Genomic DNA, 18,450 nt, shown 5'->3' on the forward strand with positions numbered 1-18,450 from the left:
CGAGGCACTGCATTCCATTCTAGGTACGGCTGCCACCACTACCCCACCACTGCCCGTAGACTCTGACGATGGGGTATTGTCGACGGCCACTTCCTCGGAGTTGTTTGCGGACGGGGAGGTGAACCGTTCCTGCTGAGCGGTTCGCCAGCAGCATGCAGGGATCTTTCCCGAGGACAGCCGCGACGAGGGTGGGACAGGGGCAGAGTTCATGCCGGCCGGATCACTGGCAGCGTGCAGGGATCTTTCCCGAGCCCAGCCACCTGGTGGGGGTGGGGAGGCGAACCATTCCTGCTGAGCGGTTCGCCGGCGAACCATTCCTGCTGAGCGGTTCGCCGGCAGCATGCAGGGATCTTTCCCGGGGACAGCCGCGACGGGGGTGGGACAGGGGCAGAGTTCATGCTGGCCAGATCGCCGGCAGCAGGAACTGGCCAATGCTAGGAGCATTGCTTGGAACGTGAAAGGAGGGCACTGCTGTAAATTAAACTTTAAGCAGCCAAAAGTCTACGGCTTACCATGGCCGCCTGCTAGCGGAATTCCGTTGTCCGGCCCCGCTTGTGTGATCTGTACAGCAAGACCCCAGGCACTCAATGTGAAGACAGAAAATTCGACCTTGTACTGAGTGCACATGTGATAGGTACTGTGCATGGTCTTGTTCACAGAGAAAGACTATATTCATTGTTTTCAAAAATGTATCTTTTTGAGGAATTCACTCCCTTTTTCCCATCCCACAGCTGCGAGTGTCTCCTGAGCTACTCCGGCATCTCCCTCCCAGAGGCTGGCGCAGACCAGGCGGCGAAAGAAAAGGACACGGGACGAGATGTTCTCAGAACTTATGGTCTGTTCCCGAGCCGAGGCGGCACAGCAGACCCAGTGGAGGGAGAACATGTCGCAATACCAGCGATCACGCAGCGAACGGGAGGACAGGTGGCGGCAGGAAGACCAGCAGGCGACTTAAACACTGCTTGGACTAATGAGGGAGCAAGCAGACACGCTCCGGCGCCTTGTAGATGTTCTGCAGGACCGGAGGCAGGAGGACAGAGCCCCACTGCAGTCTATCACTAACCGCCCTCCCCCGCCACAAAGTCCAATCCCCCCCTCACCCAAAGTCCCAAGAAAGAGGGGCGGCAGGGGCCATGAAAACAGTCACTCCACCCCTGCAGACTGCTCAAGTAACAGAAGGCTCTCATTCCCAAAGATTTGATACGTCCTTTCCTTCACTCCAAATGCACCTCACCCAAGTCCCCGTCCCAGTTTCATCCCCCAACTGTGTAGTTCTTAATAAAAAATATGTTTCTGTTAATTACTGTTTCCGTCATGTTCTTTTAGAGGACAGTGTGTTTGAAGGGGGGTGGGGGGAAAGGGGGTTGGTAATTGGAGAGGACAGTCACTTTTACCAGGGTACAGATACGGGGGCAGGTTCAGCAGAAGGTCACACACACATTGCAGTCACTAGGCACACTGGTCAGTCTGGGAGGTGGTTTTCATGTTCTGTGTGTGGGGGTTATGTGAGTTTGTGGCGGGGGAGGGCGGTTACAGATCTTATGCAGCGGTCCTTAGCCTGGATGACAGAGCCACGCAGCAGGGGATCTGTAACCGCCCTCCCCCGCCACAAAGTCACATAGCCCCCACACAGAGTCCCGAAAAGGAGGGGTGGCAGGCTCCGTTGAAACAACCAGTCCACCACTGCGGACCGCTCTAGGAGCAGGAGCCTGTCATTCCTCGAGTTTAGAAGCGTCCTTTCCATCACTACACCTGCTCCCCACCACAGTCTGCGTCCCAGTTTCAACCCTTTACCACGAAATTCTTAATAAAGAAAACGGTGTTAATGAACAAAGTTTCATTTATTTTATTTTTAAAAGGGGGTTGGTAACTGGAAAGGATAGTCAACATTAACTGGGTAAAGAAACGGGGGCAGGTTCAGCTTCTGGTTAAACAAACGTAATAGTCACAGGTTACCCTGGTCACTCTGGAACCTAGCTTTCAAAGCTTCCCAGATGCACAGTGCGTCCCGCTGGGCTCTTCTAATCGCCCGGGTGTCTGGTTGGGCGTAATCAGCAGCCAGGCGATTTGCCTCAACCTCCCACCCTGCCATAAACATCTCCCCCTTGCTCTCACAGAGATTGTGGAGCAAACAGCAAGCTGCAATAACAATGGGGATATTGGTTTCACTGAGATCAGATCGAGTCAGTAAGCTTCTCCATCTCCCCTTCAGACGTCCAAAAGCACACTCCACCACCATTCTGCACTTGCTCAGCCAGTAGTTGAAGAGTTCTTTTTCAGTGTCCAGGGCGCCTGTATAGGGCTTCATGAGCCAGGGCATTAGCGGGTAGGCTGGGTCCCCGAGGATCACTATAGGCATCTCCACATCCCCAACAGTTATTTTGTGGTCCGGGAAGTAAATACCTTCCTGCAGCCGTCTAAACAGACCAGAGTTCCTGAAAACGCGAGCGTCATGAACCTTGCCCAGCCATCCAATGTTTATGTTGGTAAAACGTCCCCTATGGTCCACTAGTGCTTGCAGCACCATTGAAAAGTTGCCCTTTCAGTTAATGTACTGGCTGGCCTGGTGGTCCGGTCCTAGGATAGGGATGTGAGTTCCATCTATAGTCCCACCGCAGTTTGGGAATCCCATCGCAGTGAAGCCATCTATGATCACCTGCACATTTCCCAGGGTCACTACCTTTGAGAGCAGTAGCTCAACGATTGCGTTGGCTACTTGCATCACAGCAACCCCCACGGTAGATTTGCCCACTCCAAATTGATTCGCAACTGACTGGTAGCTGTCTGGCGTTGCAAGCTTCCAGAGGGCTATGGCCACTCGCTTCTGGACAGTCAGGGCTGCTCGCATCAGGGCGGGGGACAGCAACTCACAAAGTTCCAGGAAAGTTCCCTTACGCATCCGAAATTTTCGCAGCCACTGTGATTCATCCCAGACCTGCAGCACTATGCAGTCCCACCAGTCCATGCTTGTTTCCCGGGCCCAGAATCGCCATTCCACAGCATCAACATGACCCATTGCTACCATGATGTCCACAGCGCAGGGTCCCATGCTTTGTGAGAGGTCTGTGCCCCTCTCAGACTTAATGTCCTCACCGCGCTGCCGTAGCCTCCTTGCCCGATTTCTCAGCGTCTGCCTCTGAAAAAGGTGGATGATGAAGGTGCGAGGGGTGTTGACAACGGCCATAACTGCAGTGATGATCGCAGCAGCTCCATGCTCGCGGTGCTGTGGCGTCCGCGCTGTCAATCACCAGAAAAGTGCGCGAACTAATTGCCCGCCAGCGCTTTCACGGAGGGAAGGCGGGAGTGAGGGTTGAATGATGACAGTTACCCAAAACCACCCTCGACACATTTTTTGCCCCAGCAGGCATCGGGGGCTCGACCCAGAATTCCAATGGGCAGCGGGGACTGCGGGAACTGTGGGATAGCTACCTACAGTTCACCGCTTCCAATGTCGACGCTTGCCCTGTTAGTGTGGACTCACAAAGTCAAATTACTGTCCTTAGTGTGGATACACACGTTCGACTTTGTAATATCAGTTCCACAAATTCGCTTTAAGTAAAATCGAACTACTCTCGTAGTGTAGACATATCCTTATAGTGAATATCTGAAACTGAAACAGCCAATCCTTAATCTTTAAAGTGATTCACATGCATTAATATAACCAGGTCAGAGCTAAGCAAGCATCAATATACCCATTTTACGGGTGGGTAAACAGATCTCAATGCAGCTAAATCAATTTCTTCAGTTTAAAAACAACAAGATTTTTTTCCAGCTACTAGCCATGAGGGTGAAATCCAGGTCCCATTAAAATCATTAGAAAAACTCCCACTGATTTCAATGGGGCAAGGATTTCACCCTGAATCAAACCAGGTTCTTTCCTCTTCATATCATCATCTAAAAATTTTGCAGGTCAAATTATGGCTTCAGTTACATCTCTTGTAAGGACAATCCCCATTGTCTTCAAATGATACTTGCATTTGCAGCTGTGCAATAAAAACACCATTTTATTATTAAAAGGCGCAAATTTGATCCAAAAATCAATGGGGCATAATAAACATAGAACCCCCACAATGCTATTTTTACAGTCACTGTTCAGAGTGGAATCACACTTCAAAGTGCACCAAAGAATTTATTTCAATAGATTGCAAAATATCTAGGTATTTCACAATGGATTTATCATCATATTCCTTCCTTTATTAACCATGGCACGTAAACCAAGAGCACAAAGGCATCTCTCAGAGATAGATATCCCAGAATGCTTTAGGGGAAAAAAAAAATCTAAACAGAACTATTCTGCTGTTCTCTGATATGTTACAGAGCCCCCCCATCCCTCACCCCCAGAAGTGTTCTTAATTAAATAAGAATCTATTAAAGAATACAGTGCCCCTCTGTGTAAACTCCCACCCCCATCCTTCTCTCTGTTTTAAAAGCCTGCTACCTTGCCTTCTAACTTCCTAGGAGCTCATTAGAAACAGCCCCTTCTGCACGTATACATCACCATAACACTCGCAAATTCTGAGAGAGAGACAGAAATAAGAAGCTGAGTGAGAATTCTGGGCCCGTGACACAAGCAAATGCAGACAAAGAACACCCTGATATTCACAAGGAAACAATGAAGGCTCAGAGAAGTACACTGGGAACATGGGATTAAAATACAGGCTACAGCTCAGTTCTGCACCAGAATTACATTGGTCCTCTAACTAGGTTCAATTATCAAAAATAACCATGGCAGATCAGACAGATAAATCACACCAATTTCTGTGGGTGGTAAAATGTTTCAGTTAAATGATCCTTACACTTCACATGGCAGTTTTAAACATGGGAACGGTTATGGTCACATGCACCACTCCAACTTGTTACATCTCCCTTCAGATACTAATTTTCCTCTTGCGGTTTTTTGGCTGTTCATTATGTAACACTTAAAGCACCATTTTGTTTTCTGACACTTGCTTCAAAAAATAGCTCCAATCCTTTCTTGTCTGAAAAATATGAACTGTTCAAATCAAGAAGGGGAAAGAAAATAATGAAAAAAGTGCATATGACATCCCTCCCTGTCAGCCACATGGGTGATGAAAGCAGTAACTCAAACGCTACTGACTCTTCCATCCCTTCTTAACGACGGGCAAATTATTCCAGGAAGTAACCTCTGTCATCTCGTATGAAAATAATTTTGGGCTATTTTGGCTCTCTCACACCCAGACCATGTTCAGCCAGATGCCCTTGGAGCAGGGTGGCATGTCAGGTGCTGGCAAGCCATCCCAAACCGGAAACACCATAACAATCACTAATCTTAAGGCATGAGACAGCTTGAATGACAGAACACATAGCATATCCACAACCTCCTTGACACAGACAGGATTAACATGGGGGAGTAAGGATCATAAAGAGAGTCATGGGACAAATCCAAAATGCAGTAGATGAACAATCTGCCTGCCTTAAACTTAAAAAGAAATTAAAGGTACAGTACATCCTTGTAAAACAGCTCCTATTTAAAATGCATACAATAGTAAAACAGACACTCTGGGCCCAGTTTGGAACAGGGCCTTCCACTCAGTCTGCCTTGAAGCACCTTCGTGAAAGGTAGTTTAATCTCTAAATGATACCAGTTTCTCTTGCATAGGATTGTGCAATTATTTGTGTCCAGAGACTTGCAAGTGCAAAACGGGAATTCTACACACCTAGAATAGTACAACCAGTACACCTAACATTACAGACACTACACCTACAGAGCACAGAGTTTAATACAAAGTATTTCAGCAAAGACTGCAAATAAAAATTGCACATCATCTTGTAATTTTCCTGGGTGCACTACAAATGCTCCTATAATTGAACCTCAGAAGTTTTTCTGAGGGTAGTTCTATAGGCTCAACCTGTACTCTCACAGTCTGTGGCTTCTGTAAGATGCTTCAAATGAACTAGATTAGGGGTTCCTACACACAAACCATTGAATCCTGCAGCCATCTCATCTTTAATAAGGAGGTCCACTGGGACCATGAGGCTCCATGGGATTGTATGCCCCTACCTGAGATCCTACACCTTAATAGGCCACGTAGCCTACTGGGACTTTTTAGTTTACCTGAGTCACACTTTGGTAACAAACATGGGAATGGCTTCAATCTGCTCCACTCTATGAGAATCGTGGGGGCTCTTGGGCTCCCAGAACGTTGCACATTTGGCCTAAATTGGAAACGTTTGGAGACCATTAAAACAGAAAATCAGAAAAGAGATAACGGCAGAGTGAATACAAGATGTCTAATTCACTCCAGGGCTTCCAATGTATGAAGAGGAGCAATGCCCCAAAGAGTGAATTAAGTCCAATCTATTTACTGCATTCATGTAAAAAAAGATTTTTGACTGGATTTTTGGTAATCTTATACACTTTTTTGAACTCTCTTCAGGAATGTTGTGGTAGGACTGGACAGACCATTCCTCTCCCCACCCCCGAAAAACTGTGCCAAAAGAGCGGAGAGGGGGGAGGAGCTACACATCAGGGACCATAATTGCAAGACAGATTACAGGGTTGTTTTATTTGGAATGTCACTGCAGTGTTTTTTCTCTTCCATATATTGTGGGTCTGCACTCTACTGAGGGCCTTGTATTCTTCTGACAAAATTATATCAAAATCCTATAACATTCTGGTAAAATTTGCAGCAGGCACCCCAGCTTCAGGACAGTGCTTCAGAAAAAAGATTGCAGGGCTGTCCAGGAACATTACTGGGAGATTCATTGTATCTGCAAGCAGAAACAAAGGAATGCAGCCACTAAAGCACCTCACTGATCAGGAGAGAGGAAAGATTCGGTTAATCTCCTTCAAACACAAATGCAAAGACTAAATATTCACACTAATCCTTGTTTCTAAGATTGCGTGATCATCCACCTATCTTAATCTCCAAATCTGCTTGGTGCCACCTGTACGTGGGGGGTCTTCTAGAATAGAATCTCCCCTAAAATTTTTACAATCAGCTGCTGAAGCACATTTGTGTGTAAGAGGGAGAGAGCGCACAATGTATATACATCGCAATGCAGTACTCACATTCAAATAGTAAGAAACTGAATAGCAAACTTGACTGGATTTTCACCACATTGTCAATAGTAAGGCCTGTAAGTTGAGGAGAAGAGTGATGGACAGGGCCGGATCCAGGTTTTCTGCTGCCCCAAGTGGTGGTGGGGGAAGCCGATCAGCAGCACTTCAGCGGCAGCTCAATCGCGCTGCTCCATTCTTCGGCAGCAGTTCGGCGGCGGGTCCTTCACTCCCTCTCTTCCTCTTTGGCGGCAACTCAAAGAGGAAGAGAGGGACTGAGGGATCCACCGCCCAATTCCCGCCGAAGACCTGGTCGTGCCGCCCCTTTGTATTGGCCGCCCCAAGCACCTGCTTCCTTAGCTGGTGTCTGGAGCCGGTCCTGGTGATGGAAAGAGAAATCTTTAAGAAGCCAAGCAATTAGACATCAGGTGCCTATTTACCTTTTAATAGATCCTTTGCCAGTCTGGGAGAAGGAGGGAAAACCCCTCCACGAGAAACACACTTTACAGATTTAAAAACACAGTATTACATGTTCTATACAATTCATGCCAGTCCAGGGGAAAGAAGAATAGTAATTAAAAAAAAAATTGTGTCGGGAAAGTGCTAGGGAGAGGTATGGAAAAGGTTTGGTGACTGCATCGTGTTTGAGCACCCCCCACTGATCAGTTGACAGCAGTGTTGTTATAGTTTTGGTAGAAACCCTCCAAGGCAGGGGTGGCCAAACTGTGCCTCACGAACCACATGCCGCTCTTAACTGTGGCTTGTGGCGCAGCGCCCCCCCCCCTTCTCCACTTGCCAGACTTGGGGTGGGGGGAGTTTGGGACCTCTGCCTTGCAGCAGGGTGGTAGGGTAGGGGCTTCTGCCCAGTGGGAAGGGAGGATCATGCCTGCAGGGCTCAGGCCTTCAGCAGGAGCAGGCTGAAGCCCCAAGCTCCAGTAGGTGCCTCCCACCAGCTGAAGCTCCGAGCTCCAGCAGGTGTGCCCTGGCTCTCGAACTTCTAAAGATGGTCATATATTCGGCTTGGAGGGTCAGTAAGTTTGGCCACCCCTGTTCCAAGGTGTTAGTACACAATGAAAGGGCGATGAGGCATCAGAAAACCAGTGTCCTTGGAGGAAAGTTGAAAAGTGATAGTTAAAATTCACACCACACTTATATTTCTTGAATTAATGCCTATGTGCCAGCTGGAGTCCCTTCAGCATATTGTGGGCCAATTTTTTAAAGGCACCTCAACTCAGCCTCCATTTTTGCTGCGACCATCAGTTTGTTAGACGTCTTGATGCTAGCTACAGCTGATCCCACCCACAAAAATTGAGGCAGTTGTTTAAAAAATTAGGTCCTGTGTGTTCTTGGTCTGGTGGTCCAACAGGGAACCAGATGAAAGAAATCAACCCAGCCATTAAGAGATTCTAAACTTCAAATGAGTTAGTTTTAGTTTTCCATTGCTTTCTCTTTGTAAACAGAAACACATACTTCTCTAGCATAATGATCCTAAACCCTGCACCTTACAAGGCTTTTGCTCCAGTATTTAGAACCTTTGTTGTAGAATACTGTGGGGAGTTTTTTCTTTGTATTTTTTTAAATAAGGATCTTCAGCCTTCTCCCTCATTTGATCCCAATTCAGCAAAGTACTTAAGCACATGTTTACCTTGAAGTCAATGGAACTTAAGCATGTGCTTAAGTGCTTTGATGAACTGGGGCCTTAATAGGGATGTACCAAAGACATTTACTATGACATCTAACCCATAGGCCCAGGTCACATTGTGAACAGAGCTGTCAAATGCAAATGGGGAGCAGAACTTCAGAGACTGAACTTATCTAAAGAGGATCTACTTTCAACCTACTCTGGATAGTTGGGCAATGATTTACCTTCCCAAAAAGAAATGAGGTTTCAGGGTGAGAAGTACTGTCACTGATGTCATATATATTTTCTCCTTTAATGGTGGCCAGGTGGGGAGAAAGGATACCATCTTTAGAGTCAGAACATTTGCTGCTTTTACTAATTTTAAACTGTTTTTAATATGTATCATCAGCTGAATGCCAGGCCACAAGGTAAAATACAGTCACATTTTTATCAAAATATATGCCTAAGACACACTGGGCCTTGATTCTGTTCCCACTGATGCCAATGGAGCAGAATCAGGCCTGCAATGGCAAATTTTGGCCTCTGATATATTATCAACTCTTACTAAAATTAATGGGAGTTTAACATGAGCAAGGATTAAGTAAAATAAAAAATGCAACTATAATAAACAGAAGAAAGGAGAGTTGATAATAATGAATATAAATCAGAAGTTACAAATTATAGAAAATCGATAAGGGAAGCAAAGGGACATAAGGCAAAATCTATGGGCAGCAGAAGGAATTTTTTAAATATATCAGGAACAGAAAGTTTCCTGACAATGGCACTGATCAGTTACTAGATGGTAATGGCAGAATCATCAACAATAATGCAGAAAACAGAGAAGTGCTCAATAAATATTTCTGTTCTGTATTTTGGGAAAAAACAGGTAATGTAGTCTCATCATATGGTAGTGATAACACTTTAACATCCTCCAGAAATAGTAGTGGAATGGAAAAACAGAAGCTGCTAAAGTCAGGCATTTCTATAGCAGCAGATCTAGATAACTGGCATCCAAGAGTTTCAAAAAAGATCAGGCTAATGAGCTTGCTGGAGTGTTAATGTTGATTTTCAATAAGACTTAGAGCACTGGGGAAATTCCAGAAGACTGGATGAAAACCAATGTACCAATTTTTAAAATGGGTAAACAGTAGACCCCGGGTAATTATAGGCTTGTCAGCCTGGCATCGATCCTGGGCAAGATAGTGGAGTGGTTGATATGGGACTTGATTAATAAAGAATTAAAGGAGGGTAATGTAATTAATGCAGATTAACATGGGATTATGAAAAATAGATCCTGTCAAACTAACTAGATATTTTTGATATGATTACAAGTTTGGTCAATAAAGGTAATAGTGTTGATATATCCTATATATAGACTGCTTTAAGGAGTTGACTTAGTATCACACACCATTTTGATTAAAAAACAAGAATGATATAAAATTAACATCACACAAATGAAACGGATTAAAACCTGGCTAACTGGTAGGTCTCAAAATGTAATTGTAAACAGGGAATCATCATTGAGTGTGTGTATTTCAGTTCTTGGTCCTATGCTATTTAACATTTTTATCAATTACCTGAAAGAAGGCATAAAATCATCACTGATAAAATTTGCAGATGACACAAAAACTGGCAGAGTAGTAAACAATGAAGAGGACAGGCCACTGACTCAGAGCGATATTAATGGTTTGGTTAACTGAGCACAAGCAAACAATATAGGTTTTAATACCACTAAACGTAATGTTTACATCTAAAAACAAAGAATGTAGGCCATACTTGCAGAACGAGGAACTATATTCGAGGAAGCAGTGATTCCGAAAAAGGTTTGGGGGTTATGATGGATCATCAGATGAACATGAGCTCCCACTGTGATGCTGTGACCAAAAGAGCTAATGTGATCCTGGGATACACAAAGAAGGGAATCTCAAATAGGAGTTGAGGTTATTTGACCTCTCTATTTGGCACTGGTGCAAAATCTATGAAAAAACAGAGTCAGGACTTCAAGTTGCATGTGTGTGTCCGTGTGCGGGATTTGGCCCACTCTGTATCTCATGCTGAAGTACAAATCTTACATTTTGTTTTGTGAAATTCAACAGCTTTTCAGCCATCTACCACATAATTATTATCCCAGGAAGTCTGCTTCTCTCTAGAAAACAAATCTCTGATATTTATGTGTACCCAGAAAGAAGGGCATGGAGTATTTTATTCCCCCATTATAGGACTATCCTGAATACTGTTTTTATCTCGTCTTCAGTTCTGTTTGTTAATGACTATAGGCAGTGAAGTTCTCTCTAGCTATCCAACAGGTTCTCTTGGTCCATTCCCTGCGATAGTAATGAAAGGGAGATTATCAGCACAGCAGAGGCTACATCTGCCTATCCTAGCAGGCAAAGCAAGGAAAGAGATCCTAGATACAGTTTGTTTGTATGCATGCATATGCAAGCGCAAATCAGGTATTAATATATATTGTAGCTACTGGGATTTTTACTATTTAAAATTACTTGTTTCTATATTATGGTGAAGGCCAATTGATATAAAATTTTACTAATCCTGGTACTCTTTATTTAGGTTGCATCAATAAATATGTATTAAGAAGTAGCGTTGCCAAGTATTGAGCACATGTTCATCTTGCCAGATTGTATGCCATGTTAGTTTATTATCTGCTCCTTCATTATGAGCTGCCATTTCCCTCTATTAAGTCCTCTTAGTCTTCCCAGTGAATGTTAACCTACACATTTTTCCTTCCTTCCCTCTGAATTCTTGCTGCTTATTTTAAAGAGGAAAAGCGTGAAAGGTACTTGCAGCCAGTAATAATGTATCAGGTAAAATTATCAAAAGTGCTTAAGGAACTTAAGTATCACTGAAAATCAAAAGGTGCTTAGGAACCTAAGTCCCAAAGTTGCTTTTGAAAATGGGATTTAGGCTCCTATGTGACATAAGCACTTTGAAAATTTTACTCAGCATGGATAAGGGAGGTTCTCATACAGCTCCTTCCCTTTTTGGCAATTTCTTTTATTCAGATCCCTCAAGTGATTTAATTCCAAAGAATAAAATCTTGAAGCACGGCCATATTTCAAAGCAGGTTAAAATAAATGTGGAACTAGCTCTGAACTGGGCTGGATATTCCCAGAGTTTACCTTAATAAAACTTCTCATCAGTTCTTGTAGCTTCACCTTTATGAGGGGCTCTCTCTTTTCCTCTCCGCTGAAAGGGAACTAACAATTCACATTTGCTCTGGCTGCCTAGAGGAGTCAGCACAGTAGCTCTGCATTTCCCATGTAACATTGATGTTTCTTCTCTTTACAGAAAAAGGAACAAGCTGTTCTTCAGAAGATCTTGTCCTACTTGTATATGGGGTTAAATACACAAATCATAAAATGCTTTAAGAAAGGTCCTTATAATGGCCATTTATTTCATTACGTGATGATGTGGTGTCATCATATTATGTCTCTGTTATCATCACACAATGACCAAGTGACACAACATAGCATAACATCATGTCTTTTTAATGTGCCACAACAATTTAACAATATCTAAAGCTTGGTTTTCACATATATTTACAGCCACACAAAAAGAAAATGGCCCACCTTTTAGATGATCTCTATCTTATTCCAATAAACAAATACAATTGATGGGCGCTGTATAAGAGATACACATCTTATCTTCAAGCAAAAAGAAAAATGCAAGTCAAGCTTGTGCCCAACCAAGTCTGTCCCAGAAGGAAAGTGGAACAGCTGATAAACTGCACTTTTCCAGCCTCTAGATCCACAATTACTCAAGAGATCTTTTCTTTCAAAACCCTTCAGGGTCACAAAGGGTATGTCTACACTGCAGCTGCGAGTGTGACTCCCAGCCCACATAAACAAACTCACGCTACCTCCGCTCTAGCTACTGTACTAGAAAAAATAGTGTGGACATTGCAGCATGAGCAGTGACATGGACTAGCCACCTGAGCTTGGACCCAGGGAGTAGGACTGGCTTGGATTCAGGACGTTTGCTCAAACCGCAGCCTGTGCCACAATGTGGATCAGAGGGTAGTCTGTAACTAGAGCTGCTTGTGTTCTCTTGCACACAGACACACACAAAAACTAGATTGTCCAGCTAAATGCTCAACATTCTGCACCACGACTTCAAAATTTATCCAATAATTAAAATTTTCTAGAAGAAAAACTACCATTTAAACATTTATAATCATTTCAACTATTTATAAAAATGTATATACCAGTATCTTACCCCAATATAGAGAATGTTAACTAAAAACTAGGTATCTTCCATATTTCTTGCTTGTCTTGTAATTCAAATATCTGAATACACAAGACACTTAAGATCACTGTTTTAGGGTAGGGTAGGGGTTTTTAATTCTCCATTTGATTTTTTGCTAATTTAACTTCAGTGTGAACATTACTGATACAGCTTACACAGACCTTCTCCTATGGAATCAGGGAATGGACTTTCAAACACTGAAAATCTCCAGCTTTTCTCATGTATCTGAATGCTGATTAGAACTTCTTTTAGCACAAACTACAGGTCAGGGATACTGAGCAGCAGCAAAGCCGATTTTGGTTGTTTAGGAAGATGTTGGAGATACGTGGGATGTGGAAAGGAGGCAGCTGAGGGTGAGAACGAGAACCGATGAGTGGAGCAGGGATTAGGGTTACCATCCGTCCGGGTTTCCCCGGACATGTCCGGCTTTTTTAGCTTTAAATGGCTGTCCGGGAGGGATTTCTAATAAGGTGGAAATGTCCGGGATTTCCCCCTTCCCCTCATGCAGAGTGCGGCACAGCTGATTGGACGGCTGTGCCTGATTGAAAGCCGCTCGCATCCACTGGGGCCTCTAGCAGCCAGAGTCCCTCCCCCTCCCCCGCTACTTCCTCCCCCGCAGAGCAGCGCCTTATTTGTTTGGCTGCACGTGGAGCCCGCAGCTCTCCCTCGGCCTGGTGGGGGGGGGCAGGCAAGGGACAGGGAATAGGGGGGTTAGATTGGTCGCAGGTTCTGGGGGGGCTGTCGGGAGAAGGGGGTGTAGAGAGCAGCTGGGGCAGGCAAGGGACGGGGGGGTTAGATTGGTCGGAGGTTCTGGGGGGGCTGTCAGGAGAAGGGGGTGTAGAGAGCGGTTGGGGCAGGCAAGGGACAGGGAGCAGGGAGACTTAGATGGGGGCGGGGTGCTGGGGGCAGGTAGGGGGATTCTGAGGGGGGCGGGAAGTGGGAGGGGGCGGGACTAGGATGGGGCTAGGGCGGCACCCCGTGTCCTCTTTTTTGATTGTTGAAATATGGTAACCCTAGCAGGGATAGAATAATGAATGATTTATCTGAGCGATTAATTGCTTTTTATAGTTTTCATTAGTGGAATATGCAGTCTAATTCAAATTAACCTAGGTTTTTCTGCAGGAATATATAAACATATAAACACAAAGACATGCACACAGAGTTGTTTCTAAAGAGAATGGTTTCTGAAGTTGTCCATCAGACATACCTGATTCTGACATAAATGTACAGAATTGTATATGCACTACTTTGGCACTGCAGCTTAGGAAAAGCTAGAAACCTCAGCCTCCTGTATCCCTGCTTCAACATAACATGTCAGTGTAAATGCAATTCTTACCACTTCCAGACATAGCTCCTCAATCGTTCCCTCCCAAATTCTTTCTATGTCTTTAGACCATTTTAAGATGCTTACCCACTTCCCCCACACCCAAGACCTTGCCTACAGCAAAGAAGTATGTGCATTAGCCTAGCAACCTGACATAAATATCCAACCAACCAGCAAATAAACACTGGCTCACTCCTAGTTACAATGCCTCCATACATAGCCTTATAACAAACAAAACATGAAATAAAGGATGAATTCATTATTTAATTCGATTCAATTTATCATTTAAGCTTTGGGAGGAGGTAGGAGGGCATCTGCTCCTTTTTGTTTTGCCAGAAGTATACTCTTTAAGTCTCTCATTATTCACTGATTCACTATTGTAAGGAAATACCAGGTACCATGTCTTTCTCTGCTGATTTGTAATTGACAAGCCAAATACCTTAGCCAGCGTAAGAAAAGGCAAATAGAAGGGGGGCAGGACGCTGTGTTTCAATGGAAAACATAGACAAGCAAAAGGTAATATATTAGACAAATTTAGTTCACTAAGGGCCAGGTCCTGTGGGTGCTCAGCAGCACCTCTCCGCTCCCAGTGAAGTCCCAGGGCACTCAGTTACCCACTATCATGGACACGGCATAAGGAACTAGATAGAGCTCTGGTTTGTAATTTCAGTAATAACAGATCACAAGTGTTGCGGGGGGCGGGGGGAGGGGGGGGGGAAAGAGAAGAAGAGCCACACAGAAAATCATATGAGATTTTCTTTTAAAAGTTCCAGCTAATCTTGGTTTTGGTGGAAACCACAGTGCCTTCTCACATTGTGACAAGGCTATCTGTTCTGGGCAGTTCCTGGTGTCTGAAATATTGACTAATGGCCTTCTTCCAGCTCACTTTCAGCAGATAAAAGGAAGCATGCCCAGTGCAGAGTTCATGGCTGCATGCAAGAAGCATCAGGTTTGCCCATCAGTCCTCTCTGAATGTCTAATATGTGATGAGTATTCAGAGGGCAATGTGCTCTCCAAACTCCACATGCAGAACTCTAATGCTGAACACTCAATAAGAACTGCTCTTCCCATCTGCTCTCAGCCTATATCAGTGGTTCCCAAACTTTAACAGCCTGCGAACCCCTTTCACTAAAATGTCAAGTCTCGCGAATCCCCTCCTAAAAATGAATATTTCCAGGGATTTTCTCCTTTACCGGAGTATAAATAATAAAAGCAGTGATCTTGGAAATATAAAATTTGTTTTTATGATATGCTAATAAGCATTTATCATTACAGTATTTTTATTACATTATGAAAACGGCAACACTTCCAAGATCTCACTTTCATAGCTTGTATCACTTTGAATAAGCCTGTTATAAGACAAGGCTCCTATGTTTCATCAAGGAGTATCAGATGTGAAACAGCATGAAGGTATTCAAGAAGCCAACTCAAAGAGTTCCTCCTTTACAAGCATTCAGGTCTTGAGCAATCCAGGCAAACAACACACAACAAAGCTTAAACTTTCTTCATAATAATTTTAAAAACAATACTAGCTGTGTATTTAATTTTAAAAACAGCAAAAACTATCCACCTCCCTTTCCATTTCTTATAAGGAGTCTTGAAGTTTAAATCTCCTGAGTGTGATAGATATGCTTGCTTTGATCTGCTTAGCTCTTGGAAGTCCAGGGGCTCCGGGCTGTTGGCCCCGTGCTGCCTGGGGTCCCTAGGGACATCTCTGTCCGCCATTAGGGAATTTTTTCCCGTGAACCCCCAGGGTTCACCAACCCCAGTTTGGGAACCACTGGCCTATATTAACACTAACTATTTTATAAAACACAAGGCAATTTTATGTTTCCCTCTAACATCCCTACATGAAAGGGGTATGAACAAACTTTAGAAGGGATCAAAGTGGGCAATGTTTATATCCTGAATGCAATTAAGTTATTAGCAGCCAAAAAAAAGATTGCTTATGGCTGGATTACAATTTATAGAATTCAAGGCGAAAAAACAGAGGACAGTTTTCCACTCCAACCTTAACTATAGCCATTGTGACTGCATCAGCTAATGCAGAATCTGAGACCTATTGCTCAGTACACCACAGTCCAAACTGGTGATTCTGGCCTTTAAATATGACAAGGCCAAAGTGAGAGACTCCCATGCAATAAAAAGGAGATGGGGGAAAATAAAAAAAAAGTTTGATATTCTGACATGTAATGAAAGTCATCTTCACCCTCAGTTTAAGGTAAAGCACTGTTAATGTCAATAATTTCCAGTAACAAACAGGGAGATAATACCCTTACCAGGTTTGTGTGGGATGAAGGTAAATTTAAATGATATGCCTTGTAAAGAGGAACAAATTGTGATTAGTACCCAACAGAATGTTCCACATGTACGTACAGCAATAGCTAAGTACAATGGCAAGAGTTAAGGATGCAGTGGAAACCTTAACTCTTAAATTGCTGTAGTTTTCCAGCCACCAAGTGAATGCTTAGAAAAGTGTATATAGACAGACAGACAGAGAGAGCGCAACTTTAATATAGCATTAAGATTGAGACCATCATATAACCTTCATATGATGTCCTTTAAAATAACACTAATAGACACAGATCTTTAAAAAAAATCCCTAGATGCTAGAAACGGGTAATTCACAGTTCAAGTTTGAGATCACAACCTTAACTCTGCCTTTGGCTCTCCAGTCAGCCTCTGCCTACAGGATGGAGACCATCCCCTCCCTCAATTAGCTACAACCCCACCCTTAAAACTGTCCTAAGTTTATGAATTTTATCAGCATATGCTTTAGCCATGTCATGTTTTAGCGCACACAAATCTTTCCAGCCCATGGATCTTTGCTACTTATTGGGATCATATTGAAGCAGATCTTTGTATCCTTAAGATTTAAGTCTGGAGTTGAAAAGGACCCCCCCAAGATTGTAAGCACGTGTTATATGTAGGATTGTTGTCTGTCTACCTGGTGCAGATGCACTATGCTGGGACCCAGACTAAGTGGTCAGAGGAACAAGTGATTCAATGGGTTTTTCTTGAACCCATCAAATTGCTTCATGTGACTTGCTGACTGAGCTGAGGGATGGCAGAGTAAAATTGGCCTGAGGTGTAAGAAGACCGCCAAGCAGAACCTGCAAAGCTGGCTCACCTCCCATCTCCTCGGCGAGAGGGGCAGAAGTAACGTGAATGGCATCTCATCTTGGCATCCTAAGTAGACTCATCCTAAGTGGGCAGATCTTGGTTTGTAAATAGAGCTTAGTAGAGAATTACATTTTTGCCTCAGTTCAACTTCCAAAGCCTGGATACTTGGGTTCTCCTTGTTGTTTCTCACTCTAACTTGCTTCAGGACAGTGAACAAGTCATTTAACTTCTTTGAGCCTCAGCTATCCCCACCCAAAAAATGGGGATAACCTAGTTTTCCTACCTCAGATATCTGGCTCCCACTGATGTCATTAGGAGGTTTTGCATTGGTGTGTAGCAGAGTCAGGCCCTAGAAAACACGGTGAGGCCTAAACAAACAAACTTAGTGGAAATAAGTATAGCTTTTATATGTATAATTTCTATAGCTTTATGAGTGTAAACAGTGCATTATCAACAGAGTAAGTCCTGGTCTACACTACAAATTTATGTTGGTATAACGACGTCACCCAGGGGTGTGCAGAATCCACACCTGAGCTACGCAGCTATACTGACCACATTCTCCCTATAGACAGCGCTATGTCGACAGGAGGGCTTCTCCTAGTGACACAGCTACTGTGTCTTGGGGAGGTGGAGTACTTGCACTGATGGGAGGAGTTCTCCCGTTGGCGTAGGTAGCTTCATCACTAAACTCTACACAGCCCGCTGCAGCACTGTAAGCGTAGATACGCCCTAAGACAACTTGCCTTGCCCTGAAGAGCTCCATTTTACACAGTACTGTATTTTATAAACTGTTATCTCTACAACTTGTGCAATAATATGCAACAATACTCAGCAAAACTAATTGGTGCAACAATCAACAATTGGCTTTTTAACTTCAGAACCAGAAAGACGACAAACTTTTGTTTTTTTTTTTAAAACAAAAGCTGAGATTCTGCGGGAGATCTCAAGACCCTCAGGAAATAAATCTGCTGCTCACCCTAGGATGAATGTCGAGGGATTTCTTTATTATTTTTAAAATAAAAATAAAGCGAAGAAAAATACAGAAATGTCACATGTCAAACACCCAAATTACACAGCGTCTTCTGAAATCTGACAGAC

The 18,450-nt window shown here is 43.8% G+C and overlaps 1 protein-coding gene across 11 annotated transcripts in view; it reads right to left on the reverse strand.

Moving 5' to 3' along the window:
- The window catches only part of MAML3 (mastermind like transcriptional coactivator 3), a 356,339-nt gene that overhangs the window by 211,601 nt on the left and 126,288 nt on the right, over window positions 1-18,450 (reverse strand). Inside the window, exons 1-3 of one of the 11 annotated variants that reach the window (XM_065597724.1) lie at window positions 11,780-13,571; window positions 10,423-10,542; window positions 7,034-7,400 (exon numbers count right to left, since the gene is read on the reverse strand). The exons of 6 other annotated variants lie outside the window; for them this stretch is intronic. The gene's annotated coding sequence lies outside the window, so the exon portion shown is untranslated. Of the gene's footprint in view, window positions 1-7,033; window positions 10,967-11,779; window positions 13,572-18,450 lie in introns of those variants that run through there. 4 more of the 11 variants (XM_065597721.1, XM_065597723.1, XM_065597720.1 and 1 more) reach the window with 4 other exon arrangements.

The sequence above is a fragment of the Chrysemys picta genome, chromosome 5, assembly GCF_011386835.1.
Source record: "Chrysemys picta bellii isolate R12L10 chromosome 5, ASM1138683v2, whole genome shotgun sequence".
NCBI lineage: Eukaryota > Metazoa > Chordata > Testudines > Emydidae > Chrysemys > Chrysemys picta.